At 33.0% G+C, this 17371-nt stretch overlaps 1 protein-coding gene across 1 annotated transcript in view; it reads left to right on the forward strand.

Moving 5' to 3' along the window:
* The window catches only part of LOC115880277 (nephrin-like), a 275606-nt gene that overhangs the window by 165539 nt on the left and 92696 nt on the right, over positions 1 to 17371 (forward strand). The window lies entirely within an intron of this gene.

Here is a 17371-nt window from a genome sequence, read left to right on the forward strand (position 1 = left end):
AAATAACGTATTCCTTTTTCTTAGTTGCTTGAGAATGGTTTTACTTACTTATAACAAAGATGGAAACCAGTAGCCTCAAAATTATACCCTCTATTTTAATATCTCGTCCAGAAAAAAAGAAAATAGCAACTTTTTCAGTTTTTTTTATGGACAAAACCCCGAGTTTTACGGTCGCGCGCTTGAAAAATGGGGCGCAAAGAGCATTTCCCTATTCGAATGGCGCACTTTATTTTTAGTGCGGTCGCAGACGCATTTCCACGAGCCGGGAAATCGACGGAAAGGGTGCGGGAAAGTTGATTTTCACTGGGGACGATATTGAAATAGTGTCGAGTTTCAATAAGAAAAATTACGGGGTATTTGAGCGAAGGAATATCTTGAAATATTCCGTTTATTTCCTTAGGGTTTGATGTATATAAAACACACTTATTTATTAGTAGTATTTTTGTGATCTGCAGGCTATCCTAGATGAGTGGAATTATAGACAGAAGAAAAGCAGATGACGTCCCATACCAATCTATTTATTTTACTAAAAAAAAGTTTCTAATATTTTTTAAGTTAACTGTGGATGGGTTTAAATATAAATCCGTCATACGTCGTTTCTTGTTGTTTTTAACCAGTTTTATTGGTTTATTTCAAAAATGACAGATCATATTTCAATTTTGTTGGTTTGACGGATCGATGAACGACAAACGGACGCCGATGCGTATGAACTCGCCTTCAGATTTTTGAGGCTTGTCAAAGTCTTGCCAAATTATAGGTTATAATTTTGTGTCAACTTATGTCAAATATCTGCGTTTTGGAAGATGATGCATTTTGATTCGTGTTATTACGTTTGTTTTGTGTCTTTTGAAGTCAAGTGGGGGAAAAATCGAGGGAAAATTAACTGTAGACCCAGAGCACAGTTTACAGTTAATACTCGTTGCACAGACAGAAAATCTTATACACCAATAAAGCTACCATCAATAAAGTTTGTATGCCATCTCGTCGTAGATAAGTACATCTCGTATATGGTACAAGGATCGTACTAAACATACTCGTATACTACTGTAGTAGCTGTATATCGACATCACACGATAGGTAAATAATGCATTTTAGTACTGCAGAAAAATAATTGTGTTATTATTAATAAAATAGTTTGTTTTATTTATTCCTTTGGAATATTACAAATTTGTATTTGTACATAAGTTATATTGATAATTATAATAAATGTGCGGGAAGTTTCTTGAAGCTTGAAAGTAAGAAATAGTTCTTTTTTATATTTTTTGGTATGTGGTGTTTTGTTCTTGTTTGTTTTATATTAACACATACCGTTTTTTTAAATAAAATAACTCGATTACATTTTTTCAGTTTTATACAGTTTTTTTCACGATATTTTGAAGTGCTTAATCACTTATCAGTCAAATTTTAAATAAATATATCAATTTCCTGCTTTGAATAAGAAGACTAAGGAAGGAGCATACTAAAAATCTTAGATCCACCGCGATGGGCCTCAAATATGGCCGACTTAAATTCCGGTTTATCAGTGCCGTTCTAATTTTATTTAAAAAATGTAAAACTATGATATAGGGTAGACGTGGGGTAGACTCAATAATTTGCTGTTTTATTTGACGTTGTGAATAAATGTTGGTAGTTATTAAAATTGTTATAAAAATATAAAATTCTAATAAAAATAGTTAAGTTATAATAATTATCTATAACCATAAACATCCGATACGCTACTGAAGCAGGTATAAGTCAAATTGACGTATCTAAATTCTTTGGCATCTAATCTTTGACAAGTAGTAAATAAAAGCAAAAATGCAAGAAAAAAGATATAATTAGTTAATTAAAGTGAATTTCATAAATGATCGGTTTACTACACGTATGTATATTATATAGTCACTTACTAGCGAAAAGTTGTTCCATTATTTCACACATTTTTGCCGAGATCTACCGCACGCTACACAACCAACTATTTTAGAGTCTTTTTCGATAAATCGCGATAGTGTCACTGTTAATTTAAGTTCTGCCACAATTTCCATCTAGATTTACTACCTTTATACAACTATCAGTAGTAGAATAAATAATAAATAACATAAAATAAGCTCCGTAAAGACTGACAAATCCACAAAATTTCAAATCAAATTCAAATGTGTCAAATGAATCGTCAAACAGAACTGTCAACTATCCCCACCCTAGAGTCCTTTTTCCGCCCACCATGCATGAATACATGGATAGCATTATGCTCCTTCCTTAGTCTTCTTATTCAAAGATTTCCTGCTATGCGTTCCAGTTGTACCAACTTATTTCTTTCATATTCATTCTTATATCTTTTCTCAAACATTTTTAAAAATAAAAAATATGTTTTTGTAGAAAAACTAAAGTATAGTGCCATAGGTTTGCCTACCTATAGTGCCATAGGTAGTCACTACGTCACAATCCTCTACTGTTTTACACTTTCAAATGTCTACTAGTTCCTGTAGTTGTTTCTTTACTGCTCTTGCAGTAACAAAAATCCCCGGAGATTTCCATTTTTCCTTCTTTCCATTTTCCGAGTCCTTGACGATACGTAAATTACATTTTTCCGGTTTCATGCAGGCTGCATGTCAGCCGTTCGTTTCCTCATTCTTGCCATATTTAATTCAGAACGAGCGTAGGACCACTTAGGACGCTGACGGTTCCCTTGTAGTGGCTCGTAACAAATTGATACAAGCCCTAACGCAACCCTAGATCATACAAACTACGTAGACACTACTATTTATCAAGAGGTTGAAAATATATTATTATATTTTCAATCTAATATTGTTTTTTCTGTTGCGTCTCTATGTTTTGACTGAAATTTTTATTATTGCAAAACACGGTTGCTTTTCCAAGTAGTGATGTAAAAATTCTAAGTAATCGTTACAAAGTAACAGTTACTTTACGAGGACTCGAAGTAACGCTAAGCTAATTCGTTACTTTTTCGCCGGCGCGGCAGTACTGGTATTCCCTGGAAATGCACGAACCGAGGACTCGAAACTCGATACTGAAATATTCCTTACTTCGACAAAGGTCTAGTTGTTATCAATATGTTTATGTTTAAAGTGTTGACTTGACGCCGGCCGGTGTTTTGGATGGCAAATGTGTGATATTTTTATTACAATTATTATGATTGGCTCATGCCGACCCGGAGGCGGTCTGTCCCTTTGCCGTTTGTTGTCGCTTTTTATTTATAGAATAGAATTGTTTATTTAGATTAACACGTCTTAGATATTAATTAAAAATGGATTCACGTTAGTCACAAAAAATATTAACATCTGAAAAAGCAGAGCAAATATTTTTCTTCTTCAAAAGAGAATAGATATTTTGCCACTTACGCTGTCTACAAAATAAAAATAACCTACAAATATCTACAAAATAAAAATAGTAATTTTTAGTAAACACTACTGGGCGTTAATCCAAAGGACTTTTTTGAAGAGATGAATCCGCCACAGAGGAATATACATTTTTTTAATATTTTTACATTTTAACAAAAATATATACATTTTTTTTATTTTTACTCTTTAATGTTTGCCTATTTATTAATGTAATACAAAGAGAGAGAGAGAGAGAAAATATAAAAAAATACTTTATATTTATTATACACATATTTTCTTTGTTTGATTTGTTTTCTTTTAGTTTTAATTTTATTAATAGTACATAGTTTTATTTAACATATCATTATAAAAACATTATACATATTATTAAAAACATATTATTCAGTACTTGAATACCGAGTATTGAAATTATTCTATTAACTCCTTGCACTAGAAGAAAGTAGAAACCCCTTATAGGTTAAACCGAGCATGCAACGAAGATCGCCGCGCACAATAAGTAACGAAGTTCCACGTCAAGCCCAAGTCTTCCAACCTGTACACAAAACAACGATTATAAAGTAACGATACTAAAGTACCAAAGTAACGAGTAACTAAAGTAACGAATCCAAAGTAACGAGTCCTATTACCAAAAGTAACTAGTAGTTACGAGTCCATAAAAGTAACTAAAGTTTACATCACTATTTCCAAGTGGAAACCAACTTAAAACAGAACTCAAGAACCTGGAAGACTCCATCCTGGAACACCCTGTATATTATTACATTTTTAGTTTCTACGATTAAAATAAAGGTATGTTTGATTAAAGTTTATCACACTTAAACCTTATCGTTTTTAAAATATTTTCAATTTTGTGAAATTGCAGTAAAAATTAATTTTAAGGCTTCATTTCTCCAAGGGTATCAAAGTTTTTAACACCAAATATTTGCTGAAGTTTATTTATTGATCAGTTATTGTGTTGCAATAATAAAAAATAATACTACCTCATACAAGAGTGTCTAAAAATGTATTTTAAATGATTACTAGCTTTAAACGGCAATAACTTGTTTAATTTAAATGTAACACCCTATATATTTTAGAAGAATCAGATGCACAATTTAATTGTCTATCAAATTGTATTATACCATTTTTTGACGTATTTGTTGTTATAAATAAGCATTCGTCAAAAAAAATTAATTTTTTAAGGTGTTACTTTTTACCATATTGTCTAATACACATACAAAATTCAGTTTTTTAGTATTTGGAGCAATAACTATTAATCAACGCAAACAGGCAATTAATGTAGTTTGAATACTAGAATCATAATAATTGGTCCTCTTTAACAAATATTTAAACAGTTTTTTTTTATATTTTTTAATGAAATAAACGATCTATATCGACAATATTAGTATCTGTACCCTTTAAAAATTTGTTACATCTTTAAAAATAATCTAAAATGTCAATATTCCAAGGGTATATTCATAAATGAGGTTTAAATTATAAGAAAATGCATTTTATACGAAAACTAGAAGACATAGCTAAAAATAGTATAGTACAATTTGATAGACAATTAAATTGTGCATCTGATTCTCATAAAATATACAGGGTATTCCATTTAAATTAAACAAGTTATTGTCGTTTAAAGCTATAAATTATTTAAAATAAATTTTTAGACACTCTGTATAAGGTAGTATAATTTGTATTATTGCAACACAAAATTTAGTAAATACAAATACTTCAGTAGAATATTTGGATTCAAAAACTTAAATACGCCCAGAGAAATGAAGCATTAAAATTATTACTGTATTTTGTGAAAAACCTAAATATTTCAAAAACGGTAAGATTAAAATGCGGTAAACCTTAATCAAATTTACCTTTATTTTAATCATAGAAACTAAAAATGGAATAATATACAGGGTGTTCTATTTAAAAAAATACAACTTTGATATTTTTTATTTGTTTGAGACACTCTGTATCTTGTAAAAATATTTTTAAATTGTAGCTCTAATAGTCCTTCAACGAACCCAATACTACGTGTCGTATGTGGTGAACAACACTGTATACATATTTATGATCTAAAAACAAAACTGAAAACATGCATATACATGTGAAAAGCAAGGAAGAAACGAAGAAAGACAGAGACAAAGTTAGAGGCAAAAAGTTCGGTATTTCCCCGCTAGGATTTGCTTTTACATGTAAAATTGGGCGCTGCATTGCTTTGTGCTACTGCCGGCAAAATTAAATTTTAGTTTAAGACAAGCAACAGAGGGAGAAATACGCTGAGAGCAAAGACGAGAGCTAAGAAATGTAATTCGAGCTGCTTTGAAATATTTCTTTCTTAGCTTCTGTCGTTAGATTTTTTATTAAAGAGAGAGGTTCAGTGAGATTCCAGCTACATAATTCTAGAAATGTCGTATTTCTGATGCGCTGAATGGTAATCAAAAAGCCAAAATTAAAATTAGATGGAAATTAACTAATAAAATTAATAGGGAAGTTTAGGAAGTAATTCTTTGATTTATATTACGATGACTGGTAAATACACACACCGGAAAAATCTAGGGATATCATTTTATTAAAGTTAAAAATAAATGTTTTGAATAAACAACCACATATTTGTAGGCCGATTCTTTCTACTTCGATTGAAACGAAGTAGTCACACTAGTTATTTCTAAATTTGGGATATTTGCAGAAGTGTTTGTGCATTTTTTGGCAAATCTATAAAAAGCACCTAGCATCAATTGTTCGAATTTAACATATACTGGCTATGTTTTTATGATAACTGGTCAGATTTCATTCAAATAACTCTGTTTAGTATTAAACGACATTATGGAGCGTAAACATCTTAACAGAGACGAAATGCTAAGGGCCATGGGTATGCTCGAAGCTGGAATGCGCCAAATCGACGTAGCTAGAGCATTAAATACAACGCGAAGTGTAATATCGCCATTAAGTGCACGCTACCGTGAAAGTGGTGATGTTGCTGAAAGGCACACAGGGCGACATCGCATTACTACCCCTCAGCAAGATCATTTTTTACAATTAAATGCTCGACGCCGACCGACTCTTACAGCGCCAGAGCTTAGTTTCATTCTCCAGGAAACACATAATGTAACCGTTAGTCCTGACACTGTTCGCAATAAATTAGAAGTCAACTTAAGAAGCAGACGCCTCTGAAGAGCTCAACCCTTAACGAGAGGAAATCGAGAGGTACGATATTTGTGGGGTCAAGATCATGTTCAGTGGTCGAATGAACAATGGGCCAATGTTCTCTTCACGGATGAGTCACGCTTTGGAATTCATCCGGATTCGAGAAGGCTTAGGGTATGAAGGGAACTGGGAAATCTTATTCGGTTGGATCATGTTCAGGAAGTGCACCCTTATCAAGGTGGAACAGTTATGGTCTGGGGAGGAGTCCTGTTAGGCCGAAAAACCGATCTCGTTTTTCTTGAAAGGTTTCTAACACGAATCACATATCGTGATTTAATTCTTGAGCCTGCCGTGTTACCATATGCCAATGATTTTGGGAGAAACTTCATTCTCATGCATGACAATGCGCGGCCTCATACAGCCAGAGTGGTAAGTGAGTTTATCAATGCTCATCAATTAAACATCTTACCCTGGCCGGCACAATCTCCTGACCTCAACCCCATCGAGCACGTATGGGACGCGGTTCAAAGAAGAATTTTGAGAATGGGTATGCGTCGTGAAACTCGTAGGGATCTGATTCGGGCCGTGAATGCAGCGTGGCAGGCTGTACCTCAAGAAGAGATCGACAACCTGGTCAGGAGCATGGAGAGACGATGTAGGGCTGTAATGAACAGTAGAGGAGGCCACACCCTTTATTAAGTAAAAATGGTTTTATCCCTTTTTTTTAATTCACAGTTTAGAATAAAAAAAACTGTGTATATTTTTTTGAGTTCAACAAAAATCAAGGTAAATTTGAAAAATTCGGAAAATACATTTACAGAAGCAATCAAATTTTTTAGTAAAGTTTATTTCTCTGGCTTGAAAGTCAGCACAAGAATTAATTCTGAAAAGTAATGTACAAGTTGTTGCCAAACTTTTTTTATCATAGCATGCATATTTAAATATTTTTAAATATATCAAAAACCAAAGCTTTTAAACATATTAAACTCTTATAATAAATGCCTTATTTTATGTCCAAGAATCCAAAAATGAAATAAAATACCCGGTGTTCCATAAGAAAAAATATAACTTGGGTATGGATCTTAGTTTTGACACACCCTGTACATTTCAAAATAATTTTAAATTATGCACATTGCCTTCCCACATATACCCATAAAATATTTTGTTTCTACACCTTTCCGTTTTCGTATAATCCACCGACGCGAATATGGTGCGCCACCCTGTATTTTTAGTTACCTTTCTCACCTGGTATATCTACCAAGATATTACAGGACGAACCCCACAAACACGCCGGTATTCAAATCACATGAGAGCACTAGTGAAAGCCTAAGGTTTCATCCTTGTCAAAATAAGTTATTGTTGCGGACCCGTGTGGACTCGACCTAACCTAACTATATGTCCCGCCCCCATATGACCTTAATATCGCATTAAAGAATAGATACCGTAATGATCCATTCGAACGTTCGAGAACAATCGAGTTCCACTGGAATGGAATAGTAGATACGAGAACATTCGAAACCTTCTCTATGCACCTAATGATCTATGGATTATTCGAGAACTCTTTAGCTGTGAGTATATAAACCAACGGTAAAAATAAAATAAATAGACGAGTACGTTTGTCGCGCTAAATTCAAAATAAATTCTTTCTAGATAAATAGTGTAAATAAATTGTGTTCAAATAAATTGTGACTTTCTATCCACACGGAACCGACGAAAAATGTAACATTATGTTTGGTCGCTTTGGGATCTTGGACTAATGGATTTGGCTTGGACAGAGATGCAAAACTAAGTTTTACCTAGCACGTCAAGGGCGTATTTCGCTTGTCCAAGCTGAAACAACGAACTAAAAGGGCAAAATCACGTGCGCCGCATAAGTATTGCAGCAGGTAAACGGTGCAGTTTTGCAGGTACATTAGAAAATGCAATTTTGCCGGTGCCAGTTGAAAGCTACACAAGATTTCTCGTTTCGAATTCGTTACTGTTGCTTTTTGCTTTTGTTTGAATTGATTTTCAGGAAATTTATATGAAATATTTTCCTTATGTCAAGACAGTTTTAAAATCGTCTTATTTTGTTTATGGTATAATAACATAAACAATATGTATTTTTTTAAATTTCTTCATCTTTTTCCAGAAATATTACAGGATAAATGTCCCAGATCAGGTTTCTTAGTTGCCTAGATCATATACCGGGTGGATCGTCGTTGGAGACATAGGAAATCCCATGCAACTTTTAAACTGTTCAAATATTTGTTCCTCTGAATAGAATGACATATCATATGCCAACTTTTGACATTCTCGCTTAAAACAAAATAATTGTATTATAACTTTCAATCTAGAATGCCATGGCTGTGTTAAAAACACTAATTTTCAATCAAGAAGCCTTGGAAAAATAGATTTGATCGTCTAATGTTTTTCGTTTCTTGTCCAGGCCGGTTAAAAGATGCCCAAATCGTATTTTTAATCATATCTGATTTTTTTCAAATGGAACGAAGGTGGCTCATTTAGCATATTTGGAAAAAGCATTTTTTGCGAATAATTTGGTACCACACATTTGGTATTTCGAGTCAAATTGTCGTTATGAATCGCATATTGCAATTTCAAAAGAACCATATTCGAAAATGTCAAAAGTTGACATATGATATGTCATTCTCTTCAGAGTATCATTTTCTATCGAATAAAGTAACAAAATACCGAGGGTTCCATTTAAAAATCAAAAGTTGTAGTGATTTCCGGTGAACAGGAAGTAACCAAAAACAATTAATTGAATACGCTAATCAATCCCAATTTATGTCTTATACTAGCATACCAAATATAGATGTTTTATCTGAAAAAATAAAAAAGGTATGGGGGTGAGCCACTTTTGAGACGCACCCGGTATAACTATAAATAAAGATAAACACAAAATTAACTTCTAGCTGGACACACTTGCATTTTTTGTAATATAAAAGTATCATAAAATCTTGAAAGTCAATATAAAAATTTAACAAAATAATATACGACACCGATTCTGTGTCTGCAAGGTTAAAAATCTTTCTTTTTTTTGCAGGTGCATAGAGTATGGTGGCTCAGAGATAATGAACGACTACTCAGCAACAGCACAGCAGGAGTTATAGTCAGCAACCAAACCCTAGTATTACAGGTAAATTCGTAAAATACACATGACTGCTTCTAACTTTTGTTCTTTAATGTTTAACTTTTTGAGACTACATTTTTATACACCTCGTATATTTTTATAATTCTTTATTATAACCAACGTCTACAGTAGAAAAAAAACCAACATATTTATATTGAGTTTGGCATTTTTACCTTGAACTTGTGTTCAGCTCTATTTGGTATTTCAATTTTAACCCATAATACAGTGGTGCAGTATTCGTTAGACTATCAAATTATTCGCATAGTTTCTTTATCCTGTAATAAATGCACCCAATAACGCATATTTGCTTTTATGCAGTCAAACAGCAGTAAAATGCAATACTGAGCTGCATAGTAACACTTTATTTCTATTACAGAAGTGAGAAGGAGTATATATAAGGTGTTCTGTTTAAGCATGCACATTAGAGGAATAAACCGTAAAACCAGAAAAGATACAAAGATAATTAAATAAGAAAAAAGTTATGTTATTTAGAAATACCGAATTTTGGTTTCTATTTTTTTCTGTAACTATTTGAAAAGGTTTAAATATCCCTAAACAATTTTGTAAAATTACAGATAAAACACGTTATGAGTAGAGGACGGCTAATAGTTATTTTTATACAAGACCGAAAAGATACGAGCGATAAAATCGTGGATTAGTGAATTAATTTCGGGAGACCATAATGCAATTTTATCGTCAAGTATAAAACAATATTATTTTCCATAGCGAGTTGCGTTTTAAAAAATATTCAGAAATTATTATTTCAAGGAATTTATTACGAGTAGAAAAAATATTGTGCTGGATTGGCGTTGGTTTCTATATAATTTGACAAATCAATAAAACTGTCTCTTTAGTTGTCAGTTTTGAGTCAATATTTTTTAATTCTCTTTCGTGTCGATTGCTGATTGAATTGGAGCCAGAAATGGCTCAAAACGAAATAAGTAAATTACCAACAGATATTCAAGCTGAGGCGACAAACGCCATATCCAAACTACTTCCATTTAAATCCCGAATAACTTATGAAAAGGAATACAAAAATTTTCAAAAATGGAAGCAATTAAAAAACGTGTGAAAAGAAATAAAGTTTTTAACCCATCCTCGCTGTTAAAGTACCATTTAATCTACCCATGCGTTTAAAGTACTATTTTATCTACTATTTTTGATAGATATAAGGCAATTTTAACAGTTGCTATGGAAAAAATATATTATTATAGGTATTTCTGTAACTAAATAATTTTAATCACAATTACAGAAAAAAATAACCATCGGTAATAATAAAAACAGTCAGAATTTCATTTTGTTACACGAAAAAACAGCTTTTAATTACAATAACGCCGAAATTAAAGCATAAATTACATTTATTTGAGCTGTAACAAGATCTCCAACTAAAATTAATTACATTTGCTTTATTAATGCTTTTGGTTGCACGTGGAATAATTTAGTTATTTGTTATTTTATTATTTCTTTCCAACATTTTTATGATTTGTTATAAAGGAGGTCAAATTATAACAAAGTTTCGCAATTTAATGTTTAGTTTTTTTTATAGAAGCGTACAGGTTATTATACACACACCGGAAAAGTCTAGGGATATTACAATTTTATCCAGCCATCATCAGTAATTTTATTATTTGCATTTCTGATATAATAAAATTAAAAAATAAACAAATAGTTTACAGGACGTATTGGAAATAAAAATGCGAAATTTACCCCGAATTTTTCAAATTTACCTTTGATTTTTGTTGAGCTCAAAAATATACACATTTTTTTTTTATTCTAAACTGTGAATTAAAAAAAAAGATAAAACCATTTTTACTTAATAAAGGGTATGGCCTCCTCTACTGTTCATTACAGCCCTGCATCGTCTTTCCATGCTCCTGATCAGGTTGTCGATCTCTTCTTGAGGTACAGCCTGCCGCGCTGCATTCACGGCCCGAACCAGATCCCTACGAGTTTCACGAGGCATACCCATTCTCAAAATTCTTCTTTGGACCGCGTCCCATACGTGCTCGATGGGGTTGAGGTCAGGAGATTGTGCCGGCCAGGGTAAGATGTTTAATTGATGAGCATTGATAAACTCACTTACCACTCTGGCTGTATGAGGCCGTGCATTGTCATGCATGAGAATGAAGTTTCTCTCAAAATCATTGGCATATGGGTAACACGACAGGCTCAAGAATTAAATCACGATATGTGATTCCTGTTAGAAACCTTCGAACGAGATCGGTTTTTCGGCCTAACAGGACTCCTCCCCAGACCATAACTGTTCCACCTTGATAAGGGTGCACTTCCTGAACATGATCCAACCGAATAACATTTCCCGGTTCTCTCCATACCCTAAGCCTTCCCGAATCCGGATGAATTCCAAAGCGTGACTCATCCGTGAAGAGAATATTGGCCCATTGTTCATTCGACCACTGAACATGATCTTGAGCCCACAAATATCGTACCTCTCGATTTCCTCTCGTTAAGGGTTGAGCTCTCCAGGGGCGTCTGCTACTTAAGTTGACCTCTCTTAATCTTTTGCAAACAGTGTCAGGACTAACGGTTACATTATGTGTTTCCTGGAGAACTAAAATAAGCTCTGGTGCAGTAAGAGTCGGTCGGCGTCGAGCATTTAATTGTAAAAAATGATCTTGCTGAGGGGTAGTAATGCGACGTGGCCCTGTGTGCCTATCAGCAACATCACCACTTTCACGGTAGCGTGCACTTAATCGCGATATTACACTTTGCGTTGTATTTAATGCTCTAGCTACGTCGATTTGGCGCATTCCAGCTTCGAGCATACCCATGGCCCTTAGCATTTCGTCTCTGTTAAGATGTCTACGCTCCATAATGTGGTTTAATACTAAACAGAGTTATTTGAATGAATTTTGGCCAGTTATCAAAAAAAACATAGCCAGTACAGGTTAAATTCGAACAATTGATGCTAGGTGCTTTTTATACATTTGACAAAAAATACACAAACACTTCTGCAAATATCCCAAATTTAGAAATAACTAGTGTGACTACTTCGTTTCAGTCGAAGTAGAAAGAATCGGCCTAAAAATATGTGGTTGTTTATTCAAAACATTTATTTTTAACTTTAATAAAATGATATCCCTAGATTTTTCCGGTGTGTGTAGATAGGATCAGAAACAAGAAATAGATATCTTTGTTGATGAAGTTGGTCAAAGAATGCCTACACTGAAAAAAAAATATAAGTAATTTTACAAAAAATAAAAATTGGAGCCCGGAGGCACGTATAGCCGCCCATACTAAAATATGTTAATAAGAAGTTGGTAGGCAGTTCTTTTAGTTTCAAAAAAAGGAATTTTTTCAATTTTGGTCCGCGGTTATTTCCCCTATCCGCCACCTGGGGTCGCGTCCGATGGGAGTTTGGAGTTCTCCACACGGATTTTGATGTTATTACAAATTTTCTTGCAAATATTTTTCCTAATCCTAAATTGAAAACCGCGTTTCCCTAGCTACTGTAATTTTGGTGTTACGATTTTTTAAGATTTTTATTATTTTTGTCTTTAAAAAAAAGACTGTATTGATTTTAACAAAAATATTTTTCGAAATATACTTCGCCCACATCCTCAGAACTATTAAAACGTTTAGAGGCCAGTTCACAGTAACCTAATACGTAATTTTACTCCTTACAGCAAAAGCACTCTAACTCCCTTCATTAGTGTTCTTGTTAAAGTCAGCAATTGGGGCAGCACAGGAAAAAGAGTAGCCGTTGCAGACTGCTTTAATTCTAGCTTTTTTCGCTTGCATTGCAGTGCCCGTCTTGCAGTTTTAAATTTCGCCCATTTTTTTAATTGTTGTTTCGAAATGGTGGAGAAATTCGGTATTTCGTGGTTCGTGTTTCACTAATTTTAAACGGAAAAACAGTTTTAATGGTCTGGTTTCGTTCTAGATAGTTAAAATGCAAAACAGAAAACTTCAAAAACTTCAGCTTTGTGTTATTATTTATTTTATATGCATGTATACATGTGAGTAATGTTTGCAAAAGTAGTGGCTGTTGGATAATAGGTATTAATGATACAAGTTCGATACGAACATCATAATGAAACGCGTGTAACGTTAAGATACACAAGTTTCATTAAAAAGTTCGTATCGAACGTGTATCATTCAAAATTTAATCTACGACGCGACACGAGAGACGATCCAAAGAGATTTGATTTAATTTAAAATATCAGAGATATCCTCATAAAAATTCAAAATTATGAGGTGCCCATATTAGTCGTAGTAACCGTGCTTGTTGATTGTTTCCATTTTGACTTTGACAACTCCATTATTGATGTTCAATTTTGTGTTAAACGTTCAGTTTTAGCAAAAAGCAAAAAATAATATTAATATGGGTGATTCTGATTCTGAAAGTGTCCCTGCGGATATTGAAGGCATTGCGCAAAACGTTGTCGATTCCCTACTTCCCGAAAAATCAAGACAAACGTACGAGCAAGCCTATGTAAAACTTGAAGATTGGTCTAAAGGGAAAGGAATCAGGAATAGTAGTAACGAAAAGGTTCTCCTGACATATTTTGAACATCTTTCAAAATATAGGAAGGCTTCATCACTTTGGGTATATTATTCCATGCTACGTTCAGTTATATCAGTGAAGAAAAATACAGATATTAGTAAGTACGTCCATTTAATTGCATTTCTAAAAAGAAAATCGGAAGGATTTCGGTCAAAAAAATCGAGAATTTTAAGAAAAGAAGACATAACTCGTTTTTTTTTTGAAGTCGATGAAAAACTTATTTCCCGACAAAGTTTCATTGATAGTGGGACTTGCGGGGAGCCTGCCGGCGTATCGAGTTGACAAATCTGCAGCTGCAAAGATGTTAAAGATGAAGGACAATGCATTCATGTCATTATTCCATTTACGAAAACAAAGTTATCACGAGATTTTTTATAACGAAAGGGAATGTTGAAGGAATAAATATGGTGGAAATGGTTCGAAGATATATAGCTATGCGGCCAAGGAACACAAAGAATACTCGATTTTTTGTAGGCTACAGAAATGGAAAATATATTAAGCAACCCGTTGGCATTAATACTTTAGGGAAAATGCCGATAAAATAACATTGTTCCTAAGCCTTCCAAATCCACAACAATACACTGGACATTGTTTCCGTAGATCGTCTGCGTCGTTGCTTGCAAATTCAGGAGTGAATTTATTAACTGCTAAAAGACAAATGGTGGTTGGCGCTCTAACACAGTGGCAGAATATAGAAAATTGCAAAGAAAATAAGAAAAAAGTGTCATGTAACATTTTGGGTAACATTTCTGGCAATGATGAGTCTTCAACAAGTTCAAGCACTCAGGAAATAAATTTACTTTCTAAAAATTCAACTCACCTGTCATCGTCTGGAACTAATTTAACCAATTGTACTGATATTATAATTAATGTTTACAATAAATAAACGTATTTAGGTATCTTTTTTTTGCTTTAGTTAGACAATAGTTAGACAGAAACATTGTTGTCCTTGTCTAGGCAAGGCATACTTGTCGTCAGGAGATGACAGGAATGACACTAATGACTGTTTACAATTTTCCTATTTCACTGTCACCCCCTGATAATAACATCCAAATGACAAATGTTAAATGTGTCATAATGACATTGTCGTAGATTAAAGAAATAATACTGCTAGAGGGATAATAAATATTAATAATTATTATTATAATTCTTCAAACTATTACAGTATAAAATCGATACAGTTATTTATTTCCACTATATCGATTTTTTAATGGAGTTCCTCGATTAATTATTTTATAATTCAGGGTCTCTAGGCACTTTGTGCCCATGATTTATATCCGTAATTTGAGGCACAACGTCGCGTATCTCCGTCTGGCTAATGTATGGATATTTCTATCGGTAATTATGGCTGGAAATCGTGAAATTACGATCGTGGAAATACGACAGAAAGACGTAAGTCGGCAATTAGCTCGAATATGGGCTTTAGGAAAATCGTTAGTTTCCGTTTAGTGTGAAGCAAATGACGAAAATGATGATCATCTCGAATTTTGATAATGGGCGTTGTAAAACGAGATTTTTTCTGTTTTCTCTAAATTTAATCTACTGTCTATGTTGCTATATTACCAAGATATAATGTTTTTTAACTAAACATTAAAAAAAAGACTATCAAATTTTCGAAAAATATAAACTTTTCAAAAACATTGAGTTTTTTTAATGTAAACAGAATAGGCGAATATAATTTCTTGCCATCAATAAAACGTACTGGCGATGTTGCCAAATGCAATATAATATATAATTATCTAATTTTGAAAAATACACTATTAAGAATCTAGTATCACAAATATAGTAGATAACATAATTTAAACAATTCCAAGAATTTATTTCTTTAAGTATTTAATTTAAGTTGCAGTGTTTTGAAACAGCTGGAACAGTTGGAACTGGAACTGATATAGGATAGCACATAAACCTGTTCCAAGCCAGTTCCAAAACAAACCTGTTTCGAAAATCCTGTTCCAAAGCGTCATCACTATCTGAAAGGAAGCCAAAACTGCAATAATATACAGGATGTTCCGTTTAAAAAAAAATATCCCGTTCCACTCACGCTTTTTTGAGCCACCCTATAGAAATTAAAATATCTTCCTGAAATACATCCTAGAACATACTTTAGGTTTACACTTTAACAAAATTCCCAAGTTTTTTTTATTCTAGGAGCTACAGATATTTATTTAATCACAATCACAACCTAGTAAAAATAATGTCATTATAACCTTCATTACCTATATTTTTCCAATAAAATATAATTATATACTTAAATTATAATACTCTTTCAATAATAAGTTTAATGAAGGATCAACGCACTTATATGAAAGTTTTAATAGCACATATTTTATCTTGTATTAGGCATTATTCTTCAGAAAGACATAATTAAACTTTTACTACTTTAATTTAAAACGATAATTAATTGGTTTGATTAAGTCGTAACATGTTTTATAACGGCTTTTCCGTTCTACAAAAGGCTTATCGATCCATTAAGGAACTTAATGCAAATGCTCTTTTTAATGCTTTTCAATAATTAATCAAACACTTTTATGCATTAACTGAATCGCCAAGTAATAATTTTAATACTTTTTTCCATAGAAACTGTTAAAATTGCCTTATATCTATCAAAAATAGTGGATAAAATAGTACTTTATCCGCAAGAGTAGATTAAATAATACTTTAACAGCGAGGACAGGTAAAAAACTTTATTTCTTCTCGCACGTTTTTGAATTGTTTTCATTTTTGAAAAATTTTCTATTCCTTTTCATAAGTTATTCGGGATTTAAATGGAAGTAGTTTGAATATGGCGTTTGTCGCGTCAGCCTGAATATCTGTCGGTAATTTACTTATTTCGTTTTGAGCCATTTCTGGCTCCAATTCAATCAGCAATCGACACCAAAGAGAATTAAAAAATATTGACTCAAAACTGACAAGTAAAGAGACAGCTTTATTTATTTGTCAAATTACATAGAAACAAACGCCAACCCAGCACAATATTTTTTCTACTCGTAATAAATTCCTTTCATCTGGGGTACCTAAAATACCCCGCACGGTCCCGGAAAGGTTAAATATATGACAAGTACAAAATAAAATGGTGGAATAATTATGACAATATTATATTTTTCAGGGTGTTAGCAGAGCGAGTTCCGGTAGGTACGCCTGCGAAGCCACTAACAAAGAAGGCACTTCAGTCAGTCCAGCCTTCCATCTGAGGGTCAAGTTTGAACCAGTTTGCAAGGATGGACTTGCCAGAAAAATTATTGGAGCTGCCAAAGATGA

This window comes from Sitophilus oryzae, unplaced genomic scaffold (assembly GCF_002938485.1).
Source record: "Sitophilus oryzae breed Bouriz unplaced genomic scaffold, Soryzae_2.0 scaffold_1621_pilon_pilon, whole genome shotgun sequence".
Taxonomy (NCBI): Eukaryota; Metazoa; Arthropoda; class Insecta; order Coleoptera; family Curculionidae; genus Sitophilus; species Sitophilus oryzae.